Source organism: Ovis canadensis, chromosome 16 (genome assembly GCF_042477335.2).
Source record: "Ovis canadensis isolate MfBH-ARS-UI-01 breed Bighorn chromosome 16, ARS-UI_OviCan_v2, whole genome shotgun sequence".
NCBI classification, from domain to species: Eukaryota; Metazoa; Chordata; class Mammalia; order Artiodactyla; family Bovidae; genus Ovis; species Ovis canadensis.
This window is the reverse complement of record NC_091260.1, coordinates 61,958,722-61,978,102: the sequence shown is the minus strand read 5'-3', so window position 1 is coordinate 61,978,102 and position 19,381 is coordinate 61,958,722.

Genomic DNA, 19,381 nt, shown 5'->3' with positions numbered 1-19,381 from the left:
ATAATTTCTCAGCTACTCAGTGTATAAGAGTCTCAACTATTTCTGAATTTGTTACAACAAAATGCATTGTTATTTATTCAATGTGTCCATACTGATAAATTTAATTTTAAAAATCTGGCAGCCATACAATTTTATTTTTATTCCACAGAAATATTTTAATTTAGCATTTCTCCTTTCAGTCCAATGTTAAATATATGACTGGAGTAGGTGTTCAATAATTACGTGTTCACTAAATGAATGGATAAGCATGAAATATTGTGTAGACATGCTTTCCATCTGTAGTCACTATGATTTGACCTTTATTTTTCTTAAAAATAAAACAAAATTACTGAAAGAGGAGAAGAAATCAAATAATTGATTATATGATTTCTAAGATTCTCAAAATATCTACTAGCTATATATATAAACTGGTTATAGATATAAACTGAATATAACTCCCTTGATACACATAAATATATTTGAATGTCACATAAAAATTTCTTTCTACTCTTGTGCTTCTGTTCTAGTATAATTTTAAAATGTAGTTATGTGCTATGACTGATGACATATGAGATATTTCTTTCCAGTGTATAAATGATTTCCAAAGGAGAAGTCATCAAGCTTCAAAGGTACTGTACTCAATATTTCCTTTTCAATTGAAGATCAACAAATTCTCAGTAATGTGTAACTGAAGCAGATAGTTCTTTGACTTACCAGCAGAGACTTCAAACTCTACAATTATATAGGAAAGAAAGTCACTGCGTGGTCTAGCTAAAATATGGTTTAAAATTAGAAATGGAATTTTCTTTCCCTAACTTTTTTTTATTAAAAGAGAAAATGGAGGTAAGAACACGGTTCTTATCTTAGAGGCCCCATCTGCAGCCAGAGTGGATTATTATAGAGTTCCATTAACTTAATAACATATTAAAATGTTATATAGCTACTATATATTTATCTGTGATCTCTCTAGCGTCATATTAGAATGTCATCAAAGAATGCACTTCAGTAAAGTGAAATTGAGTTTATTACTTGCAACATTAATTCTCCTTGCATTTGCTTTGATGAAATACACATTAGTAATGCTAATTTTTTACTATGCCCAATCTTGTCTAGAGCTGTTGGTACAAATAATCTTATATCTGATCTGATACAAATAATCTTAATCCTAATCTTTTGGAGACTTAATACTTTGAGAATTATGCATTAGATAATTGTAGAGAAAATAATGGATTCTAAAAATGGACTAGTATTCAAATACCTGCAGTTTTTGCTTATACCTCCATTTCAATAATTTATAATTATAATTTCATGGTATATAGATTCCTCAGGTTGTGCTTTGTTTTTCCGAATTTTCCTTTTCCCCTAAAGTCTTCATTTTGTTTGTTGCAAGTGAAGCATGTTATACATTTTTAAAATCTGCAATCAGAGTGCTTGAGTTGGCAGGAATCTTTTGGATCATTTAGTTCAAATAATAACACTTTATAGGTAAGTGGGAAAAAAAGAGGAGAAAAAGAGGAAATTTTTCTAAAATTATTTAAGTAGTTAGAATAGAAATCAAGTATTCTACTTTCTTAACAAAAACACATCCACTCTTTTATTTTCATTATGTTGTTGTTTGACAGACAGATATTAAAATAATACACCTGCTTTCTACTGTGGTAGATAGGACCTACTTATTGATAACATGAAGCAAGGCATTTTGCAGTGTAGGAGTAATAAACCATCTTTAAAGTCTCATTCAACTCATTTTCATAAACAAAAATATTTCTAAGAAATTTTAAATGGGCAAAACCTCTAAGCAACCAATACAACCATAGAGTACTTGAAATCTAGTACATACCAATGCATGAATTATATTTTTTAAGCTCTATGTGTAAGTAAAGATAAAAACATAAAAATATTATACATGAAAATGGAATTCTTATTTTAAAAAGTTCCTTAGGGGTGTGCGTGTGTGTGTGTATGTTTGAGAGAAAGAGAGAGAGAGAAAGAGGTCTCCTCAAATAGGAAATAGCTCACACAATTACAGAGGCTGAGATGACCCAAGACCTGCAGTTGGCAAGCTGGGAGCACAGAATGGCCAATAGTTCAAATCCAATGTGTAGCTCAAGTCTGAAGGCTTGGAGAATCAATGGTGTAATTTCTAGTCCAAAAGCCTTCAGTCTGGAGATCTAAATCAGATGTTTCATACTGAATCCAAGGGCCAGAAAAGACTATTGTTTCAGCTCAAGCAGTAAGGCAGAAAGAGTTCCCTCTTAGCCATTTGCTCTATTCTGGTCTTCAATTCATTGAATGAGACCCATCCTCATTAGGGAGAGCAATTTGCTTTACCGAGTCTACTGATTGAAATGTTAATCTCATCCACTAACACTCTCACAGACACACCCACAATAATGTTTGACCAAATGCCTGGGCACCGGGTGGCATAATCACATTGATACATAAAATTAACCATTACACCAGGCAAATAATGAGTGAACTGAACTAGGTTATTGTCATTGGATTATAAATTGATGAATTACAAATGGGCGATTGATATTGAAGTCATTGAGGTGTATGCACTTGCAAAGAACACAGAGTGAGGGAAAAGTGGGCCCCTGACAGAAACCTGAAGGTTTTCAATATTAAGGTGTAAGAAAGAAGGGGCAGACTGACCTGAAGAAAGATGAATAGATAAAAGAAAAACAAGGATAGTATCAGTTGTAGAAGTCATTCAAGAGAAACTCTTTAAAGGATAAAATGGTTAATGCTGTCAAGTATTTGTTTAGGTTAGGCACAATAAAGACTGAATTGTAATCCTCAGATGTAGCTGCCAGAGTCATTGGAAACCTTATCAAGAAGAGTTTTAGGGGAAGGATGGAGCCAAAATCCAGATTGGAGTATGTTGAGCTGTAAATGGGATTTGATTTTTTTTTTTTTTTTAAAGGAGAGAGAGTGAGAGAAGAGTGTTCACGAAGTTTAGCAGTGATGTAAAGATGAGGCAAAGGTTTCAGTTTGAGAGAACCATGGGGTAAATAAGACAATTAAATGAGATGTATATTTTTAAGGAAAGAGATGCTGATTTTGACTGTACCCTGAATTGTTCAAAACCAATCAGTTATCAGTTCCCTGCATTTAAAAATGTGTTCGAGTTGAAATTAAATAAATATATAAACATTTCTAAAACAGTCAGTTTGTAAAAATTGCCCCTACAATTTCATACATTAGACTTTTCACTGCTAGGTTTCAAACCCATAATGTACAGAAATTATTCTTTAATTGGGAAAAATGTTGATATAATTCTGCCAAGTCTCATTCTGTGTCATAGCATTACTGCTTTTCTGTAATCCAACTAAAGGACATTCTTTCACTTTCTATAGCTCAGCCAGCTGCTTCAGGTAATTTGTCCAAGATCTTTCCTCTTCCAGAAATAGTTTCCAGAATTCTATTCCATTTTTATCTTATCTTTTTTATCTAATTAATGCCTAGAGTTCTCAGATCCAACACAACTATTTAGAGATTTTTTCATGGCCTCACTTACTAAAACAACTTTCTTTAATATATACTGTTACCTTAATAAGTGCCTCTTCTCTTGGAAAGTTCCTGAGTTTTATTCTTATATTTACATGGTAGGTCTTCAATTAATGTATATCCATCCACAAGAATATAATCTTTATTTTAAAAGGGCCAACTATATTTTCTCCTTGTGTTCACAGCTCCTACAAACTCCTTATAACCATGAGATGCTCAATAAGTATGTTCAGAATGACTAAATATGCATGGACTGTAGGCTGTCAGGCTCCTCTGTCCATGGGATTCTCCAGATAAGAATACTGGAGTGTGTTATTATTTCCTTCTCCAGGGGATATTCTTGACCCATGGATCGAACCCAGGTCACCCACATTGCAGGCAGATTCTTTAGCATCTAAGCTACCAGGGAAGCTTTATATATATATATAATGAAAAATATTATTAAAGTACTCTGTTAAATTTTTTATTTCTAAAACTCTGTCAATGACTAATAATTTATTATGTGCCTGCAGGCGGTGCCTTATGTGCTTTACATACATGTGATAATTTTACTCTCACAAAAACTCTGTGATTTGATGATGATAATAAACTACCATAGTTTATAGATGAGGAAACGAGAAAAGGACTACATGCCAAGTTTATGTAGGCTAGGTTTTACCGTAAGTCAGAGCATGATCATTCAGAACTGCAGGAAGTGTGTGAAATATGGAGAAATTGCTTAAATGAGTATCACTGTCTCTTCCATGAGTAGAATCAGAACTTGGAGCCCAGTTCTCTGGTTCTTGAGTTCTCTTAGCTGAGCTCTCATATTTATTCCAAAAATAATTTTGCCATGTATGGTGTGTGTGTGTGTGTGTGTGTGTGTGTGTGTGTGTTTGAGAGACAGAGAGACAGCACTAGATGTTGCCAATAATATATTTACTCTTATTCTTGAGCACACATCAAAAGTCTAGTTCTCCCCAATGAAATGTGAGAGGAGGCATGCACTGCTTCTGGGTTAAACAAGCATATATGCACCTTCGTGCTTTGTTTCCCCTTTGGAGCACAGGATGCATTCACAATGGAGCAGGAGGGCAGGAGAGAGCTACACAATAGAAGCAGCTATGTTCCTGGGACTTAGGACATCACACGCAGCACAGAGGACCAGGGGCAGGCAGCCAAGTCACACTCCTTTTTGAGAACTTCTTCATGAGTACTCATTTATATTTAAAACATTTCAAATTTGGATCTTTTTGTCTTGTTAATTTGCATATCATAAGTATTTTGTTGAGTTATTTAAAATTTTTAGTATTTGACTCTTTTTAACATACAAAAGCAAAAATTCACAAAGATTAACCTTGTACTATTGTTGGCAAGCATTTTCATTAAATAAATCTGTTATATTCTAAGTAAAGGGTAAGTATAATTTAATGTCTGCATTTTAGTATCTACTAGTATCATAATTCCACTCCAGTGTTCTTGCCTGGAGAATCCCAGGGACTGGGGAGCCTGATGGGCTGCCTTCTATGGGGTAGCACAGAGTCGGACATGACTGGAGCGACTTAGCAGCAGCAGCAGCAGTATCATAATTGGAGAAGGCAATGGCACCCCACTCCAGTACTCTTGCCTGGAAAATCCCATGGACAGAGGAGCATGGTAGGCTACAGTCCGTGGGGTAGCAAAGAATCGGACACGACCAAGCGACTTCACTTTCACATTTCACTTTCATGCATTGGAAAAGGAAATGGCAACCCACTCCAGTGTTATTGCCTGGAGAATCCCAGGGATGGGGGAGCCTGGTGGGCTGCCGTCTATGGGGTCGCACAGAGTTGGACACGACTGAAGCGACTTAGCAGCAGCAGTAGCAGTATCATAATTACATATACTATGTAAAATGTTTCTTTGCTTTAGTAAATTCAATTCCAGGAAAACATTTTTTCATTCATCCCAGATTTTCTTATGTCAAAGTCAATAACTATTTCTTATTATTGCATTATATTTTAGATCACAATAACAGTTTCTCTCAGTACTTCCCTTATATATGAATTCAAACCAAGAAAGAACTAAGCCACACTGATTGTCTAGTTGATAGTTATAATGATTCAGTTTGTTTCATTTTCCCCCAAATTTTTCTGTCATCCATATATCTATTCTAAAAGTTTATTATTTATTTTTCCAAAAAGGTGGATACTTTTTTGGTATGTTCAAATATATGGTTTCCCTATTTTCCTTATTAGATATGGTTCTTTGAATAAAATTTATTCTAATAAATTTTAGAATAGTCTATGAATTTATGGTTTTCACACTATAGAATTGTTATATTATCCATGTGATGTTCATCTCCTGTGCTAAAATTTCATGCTAATTTTGTTAATTAATCATAAGCTGTCACTATCTATATTCCCAAACACATTTTGTTGTGTTATAATTACACACAATATGATGCATTATACATCTTATAGCTATTTTCATTGTGAATTATTGAGGTATTTTTACTTTATCAATAATTTTTTGTTCCTACATTTGTTGTCTCCATTAAACCCAGTTTTAGAATTCTTCTGGGGTATGTTCTTTTCACCCATCATGTTCATGTTAAAGGTCTCTTGATTAGAATGAATTTTGCCATGCCAAAAGAGTGAACTAACTCTATGCCATGGAACTTCTTGTTGTAGGCACAACTTTGTAAAAACTGCTATTTGGCATACTAAACAGACCCAGCTGTTCATTTTCCTTACCTCCTTTAATTTTTTTTTTTTTTTTTTCAAATCAGACCTTTAACTGGAAGGGAAGAGGGGGAAAAAAAAGAAAAGAGTCTTCTGGTCATTCAGTCTCATTTCTAAATTAAATAAAATAATTTTCTTACCAAGGCAAAAATACAACCTTTTAGATAAAATTTTTACTTGATTATTCTAAAAAATTTCCTAATTTTTGATCAAAAAATCTATGGCCCCTCCTGGTGATTTTCCATAATTATTCTTCATAAGAGAATGATGCAGGTGTCAAGTAAAACAAAGTATCTCTAATTTAATTTATTATGTGATTTCCCCCTTTTTATTATTTAAGCTTCCATTAAATAAATAAAATGAAAATTCTCAGAAACTTGCTTTCACAAACCCAGCTGGCTATAGAGAGGATCTTACCAAAGGGAGGCATCTAGACCTTCTTCTACAGATTGCATACGTAATCAAGATGACCCTTTAATTAACCATATCAGTGGGAGAACATTCCCAAAATGGCTACACGAATTTAGCCCCTGAAGTGTATTCTCTGAAATGAACTTGCCAAACTGACCCATTTTTCCCTCTATGAAACCAATTTTCATGTCCATCCACACCATCTGTTACTCATGAAAATGGAAAATTACTTTTGTGCTGACCTGGCATCAGTGAGTTTCATTATCTCCAGTTGGTTCATTAAAAAATAGTGGAGTTTCTTTAACCAGAATATAACATTTGTGTTTTTAACTTTAATTCAAAATAATTATAATCATTATATTATCTTTGTGCTTCAACATGCTACTTCTCTCTTTAATACTTTATGAGATCAACTTATTCAATTTTGTGGTTATATTTAATATTTGCTATACAGGTGATGGGTTTCCCAGTTGGTGCTACTGGTAAAGAGCCTACCTGCCAACAACGGAGATGTAGGTTGGATCCCTGCAACAGGAATATTCCCTGGAGGAGGGCATGAAAACCCTCTCCAGCATTCTTGCCTGGGGAATCTCATGGACAGAGGAACCTGGTGGGCACTAGTGCATAGGGTTGCAGAGTTGGACATGACTGAAGCAACTTAGCACACACACATGTACAGGTAATACCACAAACACTAATTCCTGCTTTCTGGTAGCTATGGACTCAACTTCCATCAAGTCACACTCAAAACCCCAAAACATTCTTTTTATATTAAAATTAATTTACTATCTAGGTTTAGACCATCATTTTAGAAACAATTTAAGTGTAAAATTGTTTCTAATTTTTTCAAAAATTTAATTTAGGGAAAGTAACATAAAAAATACTAACATATTGTAACAAAATATCTAACAGTTGTGAATAAATTAAATTAATTTTATTTTTAGTGACATCTGATCTCTTAGAACCGAGTTTTAATAACCAACCATGGAGCTCCTGACAAGATGTCAAAGTAGAAGGACAAGAGCTTACCTTTTTCGTTTTTTTAACAAAAACATCAAACTCATAGTTAACTGCTGAAAAATCAACAAAAACTTCTGGAACCTACCAAAAAAAAAAAAAAGGAAGAAGAAGAAGAAGAAGAAAGAAAGAAAGAAAGTACTCTACATCCAAAGACAAAGAAGAAACCATAATGAGACAGTAGGAAGGGCACACATGTGATAAAATAAAATCCCACAACCACAGAGAGGTTGATCTACCAGCTGGAAAATAACTATACCACAGAAGTTCTCCCACAAGAGTGAAAGTTCTGAGCGCTACATCAAGTTCCCCAGCATGGAGATCTGGGAACAGGAGATTGTTGTCATTGTTCAGTCAGTCATGTCTGACTCTTCACAACCCCATGTACCTCAGCATATAAACCTTGCCTGTTCTTCACCATCTCCCAGAGTTTGCTCGAACTCATGTACATTGAGTTGGTGATGCATCCAACCATTTTATCCTCTCTCATTCTCTTCTCTTCATGTCTTCAATCTTTCCAGCATCAGCGTCTTTTTTAATGAGTCTTCACATTCAGTTCAGTTCAGGTCAGTCACTCAGTCGTGTCCTACTTTTTGTGACTCCATGGACTGCAGTACACCAGGCATCCCTGTCCATCACCAACTCCCAGAGTTTACGCAAATTCATGTTCATTGAGTCAGTGATATCATCCAACCATTTCAGCCTCTGTCGTCTCCTTCTTTTCCCACCTTCAACCTTTCCCAGCATCAGGGTCTTTTCAAATGAGTCAGTTCTCCACATCAGGTGGCCAAACTATTGGAGTTTCAGTTTCAACATCAGTCCTTCCAATGAATATTCAGGGTTTATTTTCTTTAGGATTAGCTAATTTGATCTCCTTTCAGTCTAAGGGACTCTCAAGAGTCTTCTCCAACACCACAGTTCAAAAGCATCAGTTCTTCAATGCTCAGCTTTCTTTATGGTCTAACTCTCACAACCATACATGACTACTGGAAAAGCTGTATCTTTGACTATATGGACATTTGTTGGCCAAGTAATGGCTCTGCTTTTGAATACACTGTCTCAGTTGGTCACAATTTTTCTTCCAAGGAGCAAGCATACTTTAATTTCATGGCTGCATTCACCATCCACAGTGATTTTAGAGCCCAAGAAATGAAGTCTGTCAGTGCGGAGAAGCCCTCAAAGATTCTGGCTTTGAAGGTCAGTGGGAGCCGATCAAAGGAATTCCACAGGACTGGGGAAACAGAAACTCTACTCTTAAAGGGCATACACAGATCTTGTGCACAACGAGACCCAGAGAAAAAGTGACAGGTCTTGGTGACTGCAGCCATGAAATTAAAAGATGCTTGCTCCTTGAAAGAAAAGTTGGGGCTTCCCTGATAGCTCCATTGATAAAGAATCCACCTGCAGTGCAGGAGATGCTGGCTCAATTCCTGGGTTGGGAAGATCTGGAGAAGGGGTAGGCTACCCATTCCAGTATTCTCTGCTTCCCTGTGGCTCCGCTGATAAAGAATCTGTCTGCAATATGGGAGACCTGGGTTCGATCCCTGGTTTGGGAAGAAGACAAGGGAAAGGCTAACTACTCCTGTATTCTGCCCTGGAGAATTCCATGGACTATATAGTCAATGGGGTCACAAAGAGTCAGACGTGACCGAGCGAGTTTCACTTTCATAACAGATGGGGCCAAATTTACCTGCTAGTATTGGAGGGTCTCCTGTGGAGGTCAGGGGTGACTATGACTCATTTTGGAGACATGGACAATGACAGTGGTAGTTCTGGTGAGTACTCATTGATGTGAGCCCTCTTTGAGGTGATCATTTTCTCTCCAAGAACTGTCCCTAACAAACAGTCTGAAGCCTCCTTTGCTGGGATACCTCAGGCTAAACGATTAGAAAGGTGGAAACATAGCCCCATCCATCAGCAGACAGTCTTCTTAAAGTCTCCCTGAGCACATAGCTGCCTGACACAGTGCTGCTAGAGGGACACAACCCTGTTTTACTCACAGGTGGGCAGGTACCAGTATCTCCCTCCAGGAAGCCTTCACAAGTCTCTTGCCTCATCCACAGGGGACAGACAGAAGAACCAAGAACTACAACTTTAGCCTGTGAAACTGAAACCACAGTCACTGAAAGTCAGACAAAATGAGATGGGACAAAATACGTCCCAGATGAAGGAGCAAGAAAAAATCCCAGAAAAACAACTAAGTGATATGAAGATAGGCAACCTACATGAAAGGAATTCAGAGTTATCATAGTAAAGCTAATTCAAGATTTTGGAAAAAGAACGGAGGCATAGACGGAGAAGATAGAAGAAATGTTTAACAAAGATAAAGAAGAACTGAAGAACAAACAAACAGAGATAAGCTATATAATGACTGAAATGAAAAAATATTCTAGAAGGAATCAATAATAACTAGTTGTACTAGAATGGGGAAATTATGACTCAAATATAATATAAAAATGAATAATTCTATGAAAATATACATGAAGCATGGAATATACAGGATTATTAGCACTTTAATAGGAATTTCTACTAAATTATTTTAATAACCTTAAGCTTGTTTATTTCAGAAGAAATATATTTATACTACCATTATGAATTCTCAACAGATATTTTCTAAGTATATGGGAAATTTAGAAGAAAATTTGAAGTGGCATGAGAACAACACTGAAACATATATATGTTGAAATAATCATGTCTTAAAAGATAAAAGAATTCTTGCATTTAGGAAAAAGGGGAATTTACATTGTTTATTCATAATTGTTGAAACCTGGAAGCAAGCAAGATATCCTTCAATAGGTGAATGGGTAAATAAACTGTGGCACATCTAGATGGTGGAATTTTGTTCAGTAATAAAAAGAAGTGAGCCATAAAGTTATAAAAACACAAGCAGAAAGCTTAAGTTTATACTACTAAGTGAAAGAAGCCAATCTGAAATGCTGCATATTGTATGATTCCACCTATATGACATTCTGGTAAAGGCAAAACTATGGATACAGTAAAACAGAGAAGTGGCTGCCAGGGGTTGGGAATAGGGAGAAGGGAGATATAAAAAGGCACAAAGGATTTTTAAGGTAATGAATGCTGTATTAATAATAAAGGATATAAATCATAATATATTTGTTCAAATCCATAGAATGTACAACACCAAGAATGAATCACCATAATGTTAACTTATGAACTTTGAGTGATAAAGAAATGTCAGTGCAGGTTCATCAGTTTTAACAAATTTACCACTTTGGTAAGTGATATTGATAATAGGGGAGGTTATGGATGTAGGAAGGCAGGGAGTATGTGGGAAATCTCTAACTTTCTTCTCAATTTTGTTGGAAACCTTAAAGTCCTCTTGGGCTTCCCAGATGGCACTAATGATAAAGAACCCATCTGCCAATACAGGAGACATAAGAGAAGCAGGTTTGATCCTTGGGTCAAGAAGAACTCCAGAAAGAGGGCACAGCAACCCACTCCAGCATTTTTGCCTAGAGAATCCCATGAACAGAGGAACTTGCTGAGTTAGGTCCATAGGGTCGCAAAGAGTTGGACTTGACTGAAGCAACGTAGCAGACATGCATGCAAAGCTCCCCCCAAAATTAATCTTCAAACAAAACAACCAAAAAGTAAAGGAAGAGATGAGAGTTCACACTAGATACATTTCTTAAGACAGAATTCATACTGACAAGAGATGTTTAGTCAGCAAAGTCAAGAACACAAGGGCCTAGGTAAGCAAGCTCCATGCATGTCTAACAACATTGTCAACACCAACAGCTGTGAGAATTAACAGCACGTCTCAAAAACTGGGCAGAGCTTAACAGGAAGAAGCTGAGGCTAGCTCCTAGAATATCCAGGCATATAGCCTCTCAGGTGCACAGGAAGACATACACAATAAGTGTGTGAAAGTCACGGGGGAGGGAGAGGTGGAATACAACTTAGCAGCCTATGTTTTGAGAACAGAATCACCCAGATTATGATGAGGAATGGAAAGGAAAAATTATAGCCTTTTATTTCCCACTTGGGGAAAAAAGCAAGAGACAAGAATGTCCTGATTGTAAGTCAGCCCACCTGTAATGACTGATTACTAGATGTATGCCAGTTCTTTTGGGGTGATTTTTTTTCCTACTCAGTGTACTATAAATGTTTAGTCCTTTGATATTTGTGATTTTACTTTTTAATCAAAAAAGTAGTATATACTCACTTTAGGACACTTAATTCAGAGAAGTTTAAATGAAATTGATTATTTCCAGGCAATGATTATTTCTAGAAAAAAAAATCAGAGAGAAAAACACTTCCCTTTAAGAAGAATTTTATTTATACCCTTCATTTGTTCTCTGCAAATGACTTACCAACACAGTGTTACCACTCTACAGTTCAGTTCAATTCAGTTCAGTCGCTCAGTCGTGTCTGACTCTTTGTGACCCCATGAATCGCAGCACACCAGGCCTCCCTGCCCATCACCATCTTCCGGAGTTCACTCAGACTCACGTCCATCGAGTCAGTGATGCCATTCAGCCATCTCATCCTCGGTCGTCCCCTTCTCCTCCTGTCCCCAATCCCTCCAAGCATCAGAGTCTTTTCCAATGAGTCAACTCTTCACATGATGTGGCCAAAGTACTGGAGTTTCAGCTTTAGCATCAGTCCTTCCAATGAACAACCAGGACTGATTTTCTTTAGAAAGGACTGGCTGGATCTCCTTGCAGTCCAAGGGACTCTCAAGAGTCTTCTCCAACACCACAGTTCAAAAGCATCAGTTCTTCAGCACTCAGCTTTCTTCACAGTCCAACTCTCACATCCGTACATGACCACAGGAAAAACCATAGCCTTGACTAGATGGACCTTAGTTGGCAAAGTAATGTCTCTGCTTTTGAATATGCTGTCTAGGTTGGTCATAACTTTTATTCCAAGGAGTAAGCGTCTTTTAATTTCATGGCTGCAGTCACCATCTGCAGTGATTTTGGAGCCCCAAAAGATGAAGTCTACCACTCTACAGGATTCTTCCTATTTATTTGGTTTGACATCTGTTCAACTAAGCATGCATCTGGTGGAACACTCTTATCTTTTCTCAACTGGGCTTTCATTTTTGAGTTAACCTATTTTATAGACTATTGAAGTAGTAGAAAAATATTTTGGGAAGTCAACATTAAACATTTTTCACTGAGCAATTTTCTCATTCTACAAACCACATTAGACTCTTGTTGGAAGAAATGTTTCATTATTGGATTGGAGTATTTGTATTTCTCTGATAACTTGATGGCTTTGGATAATACTGTGACATCATTAAATATGTGAAGAGCAAAATAATAAATATTCTGATATCTTTAACATGTGAAGAGTAAAATATTGTCATTATGGAAATGAAACGTTGTGCAAAGGAAAAATTCAGATTAGTTCACATCTAATTTCAGCAGAAGTGACAATTTATTTGCTGCCTTTAATTCCCAATTATGTTCATGCATCTAAAATCACATTCCGACTCAAGTAACAGGCCTACTCTCATAGAAACCTATCATAACAGCATGCCAGACTGAGTTAATCTCTATAATTGGTTGTGTTCAGGTCAGTCTCTCAAGCATGTCTGACTCTATGAGACCCCATGGACTACAGCATGCTAGGCTTTCCTGTCCATCACCAACTCCTGGAGTTTGCTCAAACTCATGTCCACTAAATCGGTGATGCCATCCAATTATCTCATCCCCTGTTGTCCTCTTCTCCTCTTGCCTTCAATCTTTCCCAGGATCAGAGAAGGAGGAGTCCCTGACCTTGGGAAAAAGTCCCCTGATTTTCCAAGGAGTCAGTTATTCACATCAGATGGCCAAAGTATTGGAACATCAGCTTCAGCATCTGTCCTTCCAGGGAAAATTCAGGATTAATTTCCTTTAAGATTGACTAGTTTGATCTTGCAGTCCAAGAAACTCTCAAAGAGTCTTCTCTAACATCACATTTCAAAAGCATCAATTCTCCAATGCTTAGCTCTCTTTATGGTCCAACTTTCACATCTGTAAATGACTACTGAAAAATCATAGCTTTGACTAGTTGGACCTTTGTTTGGAAACTGATGTCTCTGCTTTTTAATATACTGTCTAGGTTGGACTGCAAGGAGATCCAACCAGTCCATTCTGAAGGAGATCAGCCCTGGGATTTCTTTGGAAGGAATGATGCTAAAGCTGAAACTCCAGTACTTTGGCCACCTCATGCGAAGAGTTGATTCATTAGAAAAGACTCTGATGCTGGGAGGGATTGGGGGCAGGAGGAGAAGGGGACGACAGAGGATGAGATGGCTGGATGGCATCACAGACTCGATGGACGTGAGTCTGAGTGAACTCTGGGAGTTGGTGATGGGCAGGGAATCCTGGCATACTGCGATTCATGGGGTCGCAAAGAATCAGACATGACTGAGCGACTGAAATGAGCTGAACTGAACTGAGGTTGGTCAAACTTTTCTTCCAAGGAACAAGCTTCTTTTAATTTCATAACTGCAGTCACCATCTGCAGTGATTGTGGGGCCCAAGAAAATAAAGTCTGTCATTGTTTCCATTGTTTCCCCATTTATTTGCCATAAAGTGATGGGATCAGATGCCATTACTTTTGATTATTGAGTTTTAAGCCAGCTTTTTCACTGTCTTCTTTCCCCTTCATCAAGAGGCTCTTTAGTTCCTCTTCACTTTCTGCCATAAGGGTGGTGTCATCTGCATATCTGCGGTTATTGATATTTCTCCTGGCAATCTTGATTCCAGCTTGTGCTTCATCTAGCCTGGCATTTTGCATGGTGTATTTTGCATATGAGTTAAATAAGCAGGGTGATGATATACAGCCTTGATATATTCCTTTCCCGATTTGGAAACAGTCCATTGTTCCATGTCTGGCTCTAACTGTTGCTACTTGACCTACATACAGATTTCTCAGAAAGCAGGTAAGATGGTCTGATATTCCCATCTCTTTAAGAATTTTCCACAGTTTGTTGTGATCCACACAGTGAAAGGCTTTGGCATATTCAATAAAGCAGAAGTAAATGTTTTTCTGGAACTCTCTTGCTTTTTTGATAATCCAACAGATGTTGGCAATTTGATCTCTGGTTCCTCTGCCTCTTCTAAATCCAGCTTGAACATCTGGAAGTTCTTGGTTCATGTACTGTTGAAGCTTGGCTTGGAGAATTTTGAGTATTACTTTGCTAGGATGTGAAATAAGTGCAATTGTATGGTAGTTTGAACATTCTTTGACATTGCCCTTTTTGGGGGCTGCAATGAAAACTGACCTTTTTCAGTCCTGTGGCTGCTGCTGTTTTCCAAATTTGCTGGCATATTGAGTGAGGCACTTTAGTAGCATCATCATTTAGACTTTGAAATAGTTCAGCTGGAATTCTATCACCTCCACTAGCTTTGTTCATAGTGATGCTTGACTTTAGACCCCAGGATGTCTGGCTCTAGGTGAGTGATCACACCATGGTGGTTATCTGGGTCATGAAGATCTTTTTTGTGTTCTTTTCTGTCTATTCTTGCCACCTCTTCTATAATTGGTAATCATATGCATTAGTGTACTATTGTTGCTCTAATAAATCATCACAAATTTGGTGACTTAATACAGCACAAATTTCTTGTTGCATAGTTGTGGCAGTCAGAAAGTGTTTTTGGCAAGGCTTTGTTTATTCTGGAAAATTCAAGGCAGATCCATTTCTTTGCATTTTCAAGCTACCAGAGGCCACCTGCATTTCTTTTTTTAATGCCTCTTTCTCCATCTTCAAAGCACATCACTCCAACATATGCTTCTACCATCACATCACTTTTTAATCTCTGACCTTGACAGCCTCGATTTTATAGGAACCCTGTGATTATATTAGACTCATTCAGATAACCCAGGATAAATTTGCCATTTCAAGGTCTTTAACTGAATCACATCAAGAAAGTTCCTTTTGCCATATAAGATCATATATTTACAAGTTCCATTGACTGGAGACATCTTTGAAGACCTTTATCCATTCTACTACAACATGAAATATGCACATTTTATCACATGATTTTCTTTTCTTTTCTTTTCTTTGGCCAAGGAGGTAAGTTGGAATGCCAAGTGGGAATCATCCATAACTCCTAGAGCATATCATTTCATGCTCCTTGGTAATTAAACATCAAAAGAGAAAACAGACAATTTTGCCTAATTTCTTTCTGTCTAAAACCCCTTATCCTGGTTAAAAGCATGGTTTAGAAATATTTATTTTGTCTTCTATTCCCCTACTTCTAATTACCATGGATGAATATGTTTTGTAGGATCTTAGTTCCCTGATCAGGATTCAGCTTAGTACCCTGGGCATAACAGTGCTGATTCTTAACCACTGGATCACAAGGGAATTCCCTTTTACTAGATATTTTTAAAACACAAATGTTTAAAGTGGAATAAGACTAGAACTGAAATATCCCTAACCTGCACCTAAAATAAATGCCTTTACAATTTTAGCATTTTAGATTAATTTTGCCTTTAAAAAAAGTAAAAGAATAGCACAAATCACAATAAATAATACAATATATATTATGAGCTTATTAAACTAGTACTTTTTCTTGAAGATAAATGATCCTTGTTGAGAAAATAAATCTCTGAAAAATAATAATATATAATAAATGTAGATACATTAAAATTGTTCACTAAATGCAAAAAAAAAAAGAAAACAAAATTGCCACTTTAATTAGAAATACTATATCATCTTTCCATTATAGACAAAATAAGGAACATAAGCTGAAACTCTGCCTCAAATTATGTACAAAGTGTCAACAGAATGTCATGTGAGAGACATAAAAAGAGACTGGAAAGATATTTAATTGGGATCAATAAAACATATTTATCCATGGTAATTAGAAGTAGGGGAATATAAGACAAAATAAATATTTCTAAACCGTGCTTTTAACCAGGATAAGGGGTTTTAGACAGAAATAAATTAGGCAAAATTGTCTGTTTTCTGTTTTGATATTTAATTACCAAAGAGCATGAAGTAATATGCTCTAGAAGTTATGGATGATTCCCGCTTGGCATTCCAACTTACCTCCTTGTACCCATCTTCCTCTATTCAGAGGCTGCATGAGCTGAACATCTTTTCTCTAAAATCATTTTTTCCTAGCAGTTTAATACGACTTAAGTTCCTCCAGTGAAGGTAAAAGGAGAAGAGAGTGGCAGAGGATGAGATGATTGGATAGAATCACCAACTCATTGGACATGAACTTGGGCAAACTGTAGTGAAGGACAGAGAGGCCTGACTTGCTGCAGTCCATGGGGTCACAAAGGGTCAGACATGGCTTAGTGACTGAACAACAGAAATTCAATATGCTATTCAGAATTCAGAAAAGAACTGGGCAGAGAGACTATCATTCATTTAATTAGCTCTTCCTTCTATCACATACAGTTATGAGGACATTTTGGATTTTTCTACAGTAATATAGTCTCTAGTTTCCCTGGGTCAACATATTGGGGTGCAAGTCTGGGCAAAATTATGGTAGATGGATCACAACTACAATGCATTTTCATTAACTTAATAATTTCTGCTCTTGATTCTAGGGTCCTAGCCTTGAGCTTGCACCTCCAGTTGTTCCAAAAATTTGAAAGCATCTGATCATTGCATTAAACTCCTTTGTATTTGAAATAAAATGGATATTTTTCCTGTAAATGGCCCATGACTGATCACATTTGGATGGAAGTTAGTCTGTTAGTAAGTTTAGATTTTAAAGTAAATGATGGAAGCACACGTTTGGAAATTACATTAGACTATGGGTCCTGATAACATATATGATACACATGAAATTGAAGTCATCTGGAAACTGTTAAAAGCATAGGATCATTGAAGAATTACCAATGCCATAAGAAGACATAGGAATAGAAGCCATTCAGAGAAGTTGGAAGTGAAAATATATAAACTCTTAAAGGAGATTTCAAATCTGTTTTAATATTTCCATTTCCACTACTTGACTAAATTTCTTCTTCATTGTCCCTGTGTGTTTTGCAAGTATCTTTTGATGTTGTCACCCTATTTTTAGCTTCATGTGCCTATGGTTGGACCAATGGCAAACCAGTTCAAATATGCATATTCTATGATCATAAAATTTATTCAGTGCTCATAATCCTTTCTTATCAATCTCTAAGCCAGGCATTTTCAGCCATTACATTTCTCTATTCTTGATTTTAGGCAGCTGAGAAATTATGCAGAAATTTACAAAATTAAACTCATTTAGTTTGCTACAAACTTATGTTACATAATATAAAACGTTCACTCAGCATTAGTTGATAACCCCTGTGCTAAGATTATAACCTTGGTTATTTCCTATTCACACACACACACACACACACACACACACACACTCTCTGTCTCTCTCACACACACACACACATGCATGTACACAGACAGACCTTTATTGTTTTGCCCTTACCTCTGAAAATAGTGTGTTCTTCTTTTCCAGCTAGCCCTTCTGTTATTTATCATGCCTCTTCATATTTTATCCTGGATTCATTTTTTTCAAAGAAAATTTTCATTTAAAGACCATAAACCAGGCGGTGATTCATGGGCTAGAATACAAGAGTGAACTAAAAATAGAGTCCCCAGTACTGGCCCTACTAGAACTTGCAGAGAATATACAGTAAAAATCAGACTAACCTGGTTAGAGAGATTTTCAGTATGTTCTTTTTTTGTCGCATTGTCAGGGATGATCTCTTTGATAAGAAAATATTTACACAGAGACCCAAATGAAAGATCTCTGCTTTTCTGCTGTTGGTTATTTATTTTGGTTTGAATGAGGTTTTAACATATTTAAAATTAATCTATTTCTTATGTATGATACATATTTGCCTTTTAAATGTGGCTTATGATATGTTTATATAAAATAGTCATCCAACTGTGTAGCATAACTGTCAAGCTTTTATGATTTCTGAACTTTATATAAGGTCTAAAAAAGTTTCTAATCAATAATCAAAAATATTAATATTATTTTAGTATTTACTTTGTGCTTTTACTATTTATTTGTTTTTATGCTTAGAATGTGGATCCACTTGGAATTTATTTTTTATGAGGTATAAAATACTGATCCATATATGTAATATATGAATAAAATGGATTATTAGATATATTTCCAATTTGTACAATATTCTTTGCATAACCAATTCTTAGCATATTGATTTGAGATATCATCTTGATTTTAAACTAAATTTCTCTATATATTTGATTCCATTTGGGCTTCCTAGTTTGATCCATGGAACTATAGAATTACACTTTTTAATTTGAATTAATTAATTATTTTAAAAATATGTATTCATTTATTTTAATTGGAGGCTAATTACTTTTCAATATTGTATCGGTTTTGCCATACACTGACATCAATCCACCATGGGTGTACATGTGTTCCCCATCCTGAACCCCCCTCCGTCCTCCCTCCCCATCCCATCCTTCTGGGTCATCCCAGTGCACTAGCCCAGAACATCCTGTATCATGCATCAAACCTGGACTGACGATCTGTTTCACATATGATAATATACATGTTTCAGTGCCATTCTCCCAAATCCTCCCACCCTCGCCCTCTCCCACAGAGTCCAAAAGACTTCTATATATCTGTGTCACTTTTGCTGTCTCGCATGCAGGGTTGTCATTGCCATCTTTCTAAATTCCATATATATGCATTAGTATAATATATTGGTGTTTTTCTTTCTGGCTTACTGAACTCTGTATAATATGCTCCAGTTTCATCCACCTCAGTAGAACTGATTCAAATGTATTCTTTTTAATGGCCGAGTAATATTCCATTGTGTAT